This window comes from Mustela erminea, chromosome 4 (genome assembly GCF_009829155.1).
Source record: "Mustela erminea isolate mMusErm1 chromosome 4, mMusErm1.Pri, whole genome shotgun sequence".
Lineage (NCBI taxonomy): Eukaryota > Metazoa > Chordata > Mammalia > Carnivora > Mustelidae > Mustela > Mustela erminea.
In genome coordinates, this window is record NC_045617.1 from 108,039,852 (window position 1) to 108,048,249 (window position 8,398).

General features: G+C 35.0%; 1 pseudogene; it reads left to right on the forward strand.

The window, feature by feature from the left end:
- The window catches only part of LOC116589371, a 111,256-nt pseudogene extending 103,695 nt beyond the window's left edge, over positions 1-7,561 (forward strand).
- Positions 7,562-8,398: the final 837 nt, after the last annotated feature.

Below are 8,398 nucleotides of genomic sequence, written 5' to 3' on the forward strand. Positions count from 1 at the left end.
AACTGGGCTTCCACCTCAGTAATCTAATTGAATTTCAGATCTGAATCATAGCTGAGTTAGTTCTAAATCAGAGCTCTTTTTATTACAATGCTAATACACAGACTAAATCTTTACAATCCCCACTTCACTGATTTCAGTCCTGTTCTACATGGATAAGCATTGTACAAACAATACATGGTGATCTGTCTGAAACGAAGGCCTGCCATTGTCTGGAAAGTGCTTTTTAAATATCCTGTCTATTGAACATGAAAGTTGTATTTGAATGTCAACATTGAATCCACTGGCTACCCCTTCCTCTAATGCACATACCTAAATTTCAGCATTTCTAAAACCTGAGTCCCAACACCACAGTTTCCTTCCCTATCCAGGTATTGCTGCATCCCAATTTGCTCTGTATTTGCGTTTGAATGCCCATGTTCAATACGTATAAGATGAATCTTTTTCATATTGTATGTACATTTATTACATATATAAATTTTAAAATAGTACATCAGAGGAATCAACAGAATTTTAATGTGACTGATATATATATATAGTAGGATAGATACTCTTTAATAGTTTTTGAAAAAAAATTAATGGGCAAAAAGAACAGCAGTTTTTGAAAACCATAGCAATTTTTAAAAGTCTTGCTACACTATATGGTGCAAAGGATATTTATTTTTGCTGTGAGAAGCCAACTTATTAAGATTAGGAAATTGCATTTATAGTTAGAAAAGGAAATTTCACTTGAGTAGCTGTCCTTAAACATTTTGACCATAGCCATCAAATCATATTTAATAAATGTTGAACATATGGCATTATACAGTGGTTTAAATGGAATCACTGTTTTATATGTCCATTCTGTCAATAGTCATTTTTTTCCCAAATGCTCTATGTAAAACACTAGGCTAGATGCTCTTGGAAACAAAGACAAATAGGATTAAATATGTAAGACCAGTTATTATCTAAGTTTACCCATAACACCATTCAAAAATATAAGCTCAAAACTGAAACATAAAGTACTTTGGGGAATGGGAAGAAAAAGAACTCATTTCCAACCCTAGGATCAGGAAAGGCTCTGTGCAGGACGAGACACTGAAGACGCCTTGAGAAATAGATAGGATTTGAATATGCAGAGATCATAGGAAGTTATGAGGATTTTCCTTAATAAGAAGAGATAAGAAAAGACAGTAAATGTAAGGCAAGAATATTAAAAATAATTCATTTTGGCAGAAGCATGAGATAAAAGTTATTATATATATATATAACACTGGTAAAATAGTCTCACACTATTCCATGGAAAACTTAATGTGCTGTTCCATAGATCATTTTTTGTAAAAGCAATAATCATAATCCTTGAGGGTTTTTTTTCTATATTTTTCATCATAAGTCCACACGTGGCAAATTATTCAAATTCTTGGATATGTTCTTTCATTTACAGTTCTGTTTTGTTTTGTTAACTTCTCCCCTCAGTGCTAACCTTCCCTGGTTCTGCTTTTTAGTTTGTCAAAGCTTATGTGTGATTCCCTGGGTGGAAATAAACGTATCTCTCTCAGTTCTGGCTATGACAAGAAGAAATTTAAAGTGAGGAAAATACATATAGTAAAGGTAACCATTTATTTGGTGTGTGTTCCTTGGGTAAGGAAGGTGAAAGAGAGAATAATCTTTCCAGTAGCAGTTTTCCAGGAAACTAGGAATATGCATGTGCATTAGTGAAGTTTCAAATGCATAGTTTCCTAATCCCTCATCATGCAAAGAGGTCTGGTTATGCAGAGATCATAGATTGACAGTTGTGACCCTAAGGAACCTATATTATTACAGCCTGGGTAGAGACACCAGGAATTCCAGAGGCTCCTAGCAGGCAATGAACATATTATATATAGTTTTAGCTCCCAAGAGGGACCCAATAAAGGGTCAGGGAAAATAAAGGTGATATAGTATGAGTGAGTTCAGTGTAATCAGGAGTAGAAATAACGGAGTGATAAGTATATAACATAATATTGCTAATGAGAAATGCATAGGTATAAGACAATGTATAAAACCAATAGTGAGTGATCTTATAAGAATTTATAATCAGGATAAGCATAATTCTAGTAGTATAACAAAATAACTAAATATTGAATGCATACAACAACTTAAAATAATGATGAGGGTGAGAATATGTAATCAAAGAAGCAATTTGCAATGTCCTTGCTTTTCTGCCTTTTTTCCCTTTTCTCCAGGTAGAGAAATATTAAATTTAGATGAGTCCTAAAATCAAATCCACACAGTTAAAGCATATCAGTAATTAGTCAATTATAGTAAACTTAGTAAATATAGTTTAAAAAAATAATTCTGGTAAAGGATGAGATTAGGAGTAATACTACCTTAGATTTCCATAGTATACACCAAATTTATATGTAGTATTCACAGATTTCTTAGTTTTATTAAAATCATTTATGATATATATTTGTTCTCACAAGTACATAAAGAAAACAAGAGATACTATCATTCTTATTTTTCAGATGAAATTCAAGAGGCAGAACCAGCACATTAGCATTGACATTTGGGACTTCTATGCTGTCAGTATGCTCATCATCTATGGTTAGATTAGTCTTTAAAAAAAGATTTTCACCTATCCCATGCAACTATTTTTGTATTTCTTAAAGTTAGGAACATCAGTAGAATTTTGATTATGTTAGCATTCCAGGTAATTTTTTTTTCTTTTAAGATTTTATTTATTTATTTGACAGAGGGAGAGATCACAGGTAGGCAGAGAGACAGGCGGGGGTGGGATGAGGGGAAAGCAGGCTCCCCACTGAGCAGAGAACCTAATGTGGGGCTCGATCCCAGGACCCTGAGACCATGACCTGAGCTGAAGGCAGAGACTTAACCCTCTGAGCCACCCAGGCGCCCCTCCAGGTAAATTTTATAAGCCATTTAACCAGGAACTGAATCAGAAGTAGATAATCAATGCAAAGCTTCTTTGAGAGGGTATACAGATTGAGAAAATGTTTGAAATAGATTGGTAAAGCACGAGTTGCTTTATTTTACTGGCAGGTTTTAATAGTTCTTTACTCACTGAACTCAGCCTGGATCTTTTGCCATTCTTATGAAACAAAGTAGATGGAGATATTTGTTAACAAAAGGATCTACAATTGTGACCACAATTTTAAGTCATATCTCTCAATATCAGGAATGGTTACACAAACAAGTCACCAAAACAAAAACAAAAACAAAAACAAAAAAGGAAAGAAAGAATGAAAAGAAAGTCTGTATAAAAATATTTTTCAGTTTATGAATTTTTATATGGAATAATTTATTTTTGGTTTTAAAGTTAGTATTAAAATTATCTGGGAAACTATTTTCAGTATAGTAATGACAAAGTCCATTTGTTTTTATTAAAATAAGCAAATAAAAGTTTCATATGTTTTTTTCCTTAAATGTCACCTTCTATAAAAAATACCATAAATTTAATTGTAGCTCTTCAAGAAAATAAGTTACCTTAAATGTACACATCCATTTTAATATATAGTCCAATTTCAGAAATACTAAAATGTGAGCAAATGACAATATGAAGAAATAAAATAATTTTCTTTTTTTTTTTAATTTTTTATTTTTTATAAACATATGTTTTTATCCCCAGGGGTACAGGTCTGTGAATCACCAGGTTTACACACTTCACAGCACTCACCAAAGCACATACCCTCCCCAGTGTCCATAATCCCACCCCCTTCTCCCAAACCCCCTCCCCCCAGCAACCCTCAGTTTGTTTTGTGAGATTAAGAGTCACTTATGGTTTGTCTCCCTCCCAATCCCATCTTGTTTCATTTATTCTTCTCCTACCCACTTAAGCCCCCATGTTGCATCACCACTTCCTCATATCAGGGAGATCATATGATAGTTGTCTTTCTCCGCTTGACTTATTTCGCTAAGCATGATACGCTCTAGTTCCATCCACGTCGTCGCTAATGGCAAGATTTCAAGAAATAAAATAATTTTCTACAATTATGGTATAGTTTTTAAAAATTTGAATTACCAGCAAGACATAGTTTTATTTTTTGACTCTAAGAATTTGAACTTTGAGGATATACTTTTTTTCTTATTACTTACTTCTACCACTTTTTTCCTCTATAGCCCTCAGAAGATATTTATTCCTTCTCTCTCTTTGTTTCCTCATCTATTATTGCCCTCGACCCGCAAGGACAACAAGAAGCCCCAGTTCAGATGTATCTTCTCTCTCTTTATTTCCGCAAGTCTACACACTTATATACATTTACATGACCAATCAGTGAGCAGGGTACAGGAGGGAGCAAATCAGGCTGCGCACCTAAATGAACAACTTCGCTAGCAACCAATGCTGTTTACCTCCTCTTTGGGCATTCTGCTTAGTCTCATGAGGCAACTTTTCTTGGCAGCTCGCCAGGTGCCATCTTTTAATGACAGAGGCCGCCCTGGCCAGGGGCCTGCCTCCGACAATCTATAAAATGAAAGTCTTAATAATATCTATTTAATTAGGATAGTTTGGGGAATATTAGTTTAATACTTACTGAGTTATGAGAGAAGACAACATATAGTAAGAATCAATTAGTGTTAATTATCTTCCATTATGAATATCTTTCTTACTATTTTGTTTCAATTATTGTTCAGTTACTGTGTTTTGGGATAAAGAAATCAATATATTAATTAAAATTAGTGATAGGCAGAGTTTCTTAAATTAATCCAATATTCTAAATTTAACCAAAAAATGTATTCTTTTATGTGTTGAAATTTTTAAATGTGGATTTTTACCAGACTTGACTTCTTTTGATTTTAATGCTTAAGAAACTTGTTTTTCCCCTTATATTCATTTACTCTTTATTTTTTATTTTATTTTATTTTTTTTAGACTGAGGTTTTCTTTGTGCTTGGAAAAATAAGATCTTGCTTCTGGACACCATTCTTCCCTTGTTCTAAAAAAAACAAAGGTCGTGAGTTTACCATTTCTTCTCTTTTATCTCTTTTCTCTCAATTCCCAATCCTCACCCCACCCCCACCCCCCCGCAAAATGTCTATCTAGTTTTATTACAGAATTGATTCATCTCTATTTTTTGGAAAAATTTCATCTCCTAATAAGCATTAGTACAAAGAAGAGTAGATTATTTCCAATACATTTCAGAGTTAGAACTTTTTATATTTAGTGATGGATTAAATGTCATCTATTAAGTAAAATAGGTGGCTTTTAGAAATGAACCTAAACACCCACATTCTATCCAAAACATTCCCTAAAATTTAGCAATTATTTTTCAGATAGCAGCCACACATTTCATTTTAAAATACAAATCAATCATACCATTGCATTTATTAAGTTTGGAAGGGAATTCCTATTGTAGTACAATGAAGATAAACTTTTTAAAATTATGAAACAAAACTATCAGATAAAAGTATAAAACACATATAATAAAATGAATGATGATACAATATTACCAGGTCTTAGTTCTGGTGTTAATTAAGCTTAAGATAAAGCTTAAAATGATACTTAGATTCAAATAGTACATTTGGAAGCTCTTAGGGAGCAGGCAAAGATAACAAAGTGTGAGATAAGAAGAAAGGCCAATATGGGGATGCTGGGGATACTCTATTGAGGTTGTTCCTGTAAAACAAAACAAAACAAACAAACACCACCAACAACAAAAACTTAAAAATTATTCCTATGGATGTCTTTTCAAAAGACAGAAGTGGGACACTTATTTTTTTACCAGACTTTATTCACATTATCTGAAGATTATCCCTGGGGGAATCAATTTACCTGAAGTTACCTATTGCTCTTGTCTCCAAGCTTAGTGGACCCCCTACTGCTGCAAAGAAAGTCCTGTGGCAGAAATCTGAAATCTGTGAAGAACAATTGAACTAAAACGCTATCTTAGTTCATGCACTCATGGAACTGTTTGATATATTTTTTAAAGATTTTATTTATTTGTTTGACAGAGAGAGAGAGATCACAAATAGGCAGAGAGGCAGGCAGAGAGACAGGGGAAAGCAGGCTTCCTGCTGAGCAGAAAGCCGAAAGTGGAGCTCTATCCCAGGACCCTGAGATCATGACCTGAGCCGAAGGCAGAGACTTTAACCCACTGAGCCACCCAGGCACCCCTCTTTGTATTATTCTTATTCTTGCAACTTTTCTTTAAGTTTGAAATTATTTGGAAATTTAAAAAAAAAAAAAACAGGAAAAAACTGTACCTGATAATCATCTTTATATATACTTTATAAAATACATACCACAGAGCATCAAAAGCAAAAGCCCTTGAGACTAAGGGTGTCTCCTTCCCCGAACACATAGGATGGGAGGAATCACAACAAAGTGAGGTCTGCCACACTTAAGTTCCAAGTATTTAGGACAGCAAATAAAAAGTAACTTTCCGCTTTAACCCACTGAGCCACTCAGGTGCCCCTGTCTAATATATTAAAGGCCAAAATTACTTGTAGTCAAAAGGAAGAGATGCTGAGTAGCCAGAAACCTCAACTACAATTCATCCCATTTATCACTCAGATTTTTTTGAGCCCCAAATTAAATCTACTCTATAGGAAATTTTGAAACAGTGCCAGGCACAATGTGTTTCATTCCTTGACTACCTTCACCAACTTCCCTTCTCCCTCCGCTAATACTTCAGCTGATCTGCATGCTGACCAGAGGGGAGACCCAGACCATCATCCCTGAAAGATCTGAGCCTTTCATTGCATTGTCTCTGTTGTTTGCGGTTGTTGCTACAGATATCCATTTAGGATTATCACAGGCCATGAAGTAAGAGATGCCCCAGTGAATCCTCTGAGTTTAAGAAATATGCTACTCTTTTCTTCTATTCTTTTGCAGAAACCCTATTTCTTCATGGTAATCAGGATCAACTACATTCTCCATTATGGTATTTTCTGGTGCACTGGACTGCTGGACTTTTGACAGGGAAAGTAATCTTTAAGAGAAGTAACTTCTGACAGGAAAAGTGGCAGGACTGCGTGTTGAAGAGGTTTATCTTCAGCTGTTTGGCATTGAGGTTTATCTTCAATGCTGTAGAGGTACATACTTCAGAAGATATAGAGTAAACTACTCTATTTTCTATTCTTCAGTACTGAATAGCATTATATAAATAATAAAAGACCAATGTGTAAAAGGCTAAGGAATAGTAACATGATCAAAGACCCCTGGGATTATATTATGTATGAAAACAAAGCAGTCGTCATGTTTCTGAAGCAAAGATGGGTAAAAATGTACTACAGTTTTTCCCATATAAAAGTTAATTATTTTTTAACTTCTTTAAACATAGAGATTGAGGGGTGCCTGGGTGGCTCAGTGGGTTATAGCCTCTGCCTGCAGCTCAAGTCGTGATTGGGATTGAGCCCCACATCGGGCTCCCTGCTCAGCAATGAGCCCCCCCGCCTCTCTGCCTACCTTTCCCCCTACTTGTGATCTCTGTCAAATAAATTAAAAAAAAAAAAAGGATTCACCCTTTTAATGTATGAAATTCACTGTTTTTTTTCCTTTTTAGTATAGTCACAAAGTTGATGATCATCACCAGTATCTAATTTCCCAACATTTTTATTACCCCAAAAAGGAGCGCTATACCCCTTAGCAGTTTTTTGTTGTTGTTGTTGCTGTTGTTCTTCGCTGTTCCTCCCTCATTCTATGGCAATCACTAATCTACTTTCTCCATAGGATATTCCATACAAATTGAATCACATTGTATGTGGCTTATTATGACTAGCTTCTTTCACTTAGCATAATATGAGCACAAGCATACTCCTAAGCATAATTTAGTAAAGAAAACAAAAGATAATTTTTATGCCAGAAAATTAAGGATGAAGATGAGTTTTTATTTGGATAAAATAGGAGGGTGGCCAAGATGAAAGTTATAATGTAAAAGGTCCTTAAAATCAGGAAAAAAGATGCAAATCCACTAAATTTAGAAGTAGATTTGAAATGAAATAAATTAAGCTGGTGAAATCAAAGGAAAGGTATTCCCATTTCTAAAAATGCAGTGAACCAGCCAGGTGCCCCATGTTTGCTTTCTTTTGTTAGCAGTTTCTAGTATTACTGCTTTCTTTTTTTTTTCCCCCAACTTTTTTTGGTAATTTTATTTTACTTTTTCTCAGTGCTCCAAGATTCATTGTGCATTCATGCACCACACCCAGTGCTCCATGCAATACGTACCATCCTTAACATACACGACCACAGGCTCACCCAACCCCCACAGCCCTCCCTCCACCCCCCCCGTTTGTTTCTCAGAGTCCACAGTCTCTCACCGTTTGTCTCCCTCTCCAATTTCCCCCAACTCACTTCTCCTCTCCTTCTCCCCATGTCCTCCATGTTATTCCTTATGCTCCACAAGTAAGTTAAACCATATGATAACTGACTCTCTTTCCTTGACTTATTTCACTCAGCACAATCTCTTCCAGTCACGTGTTGATAC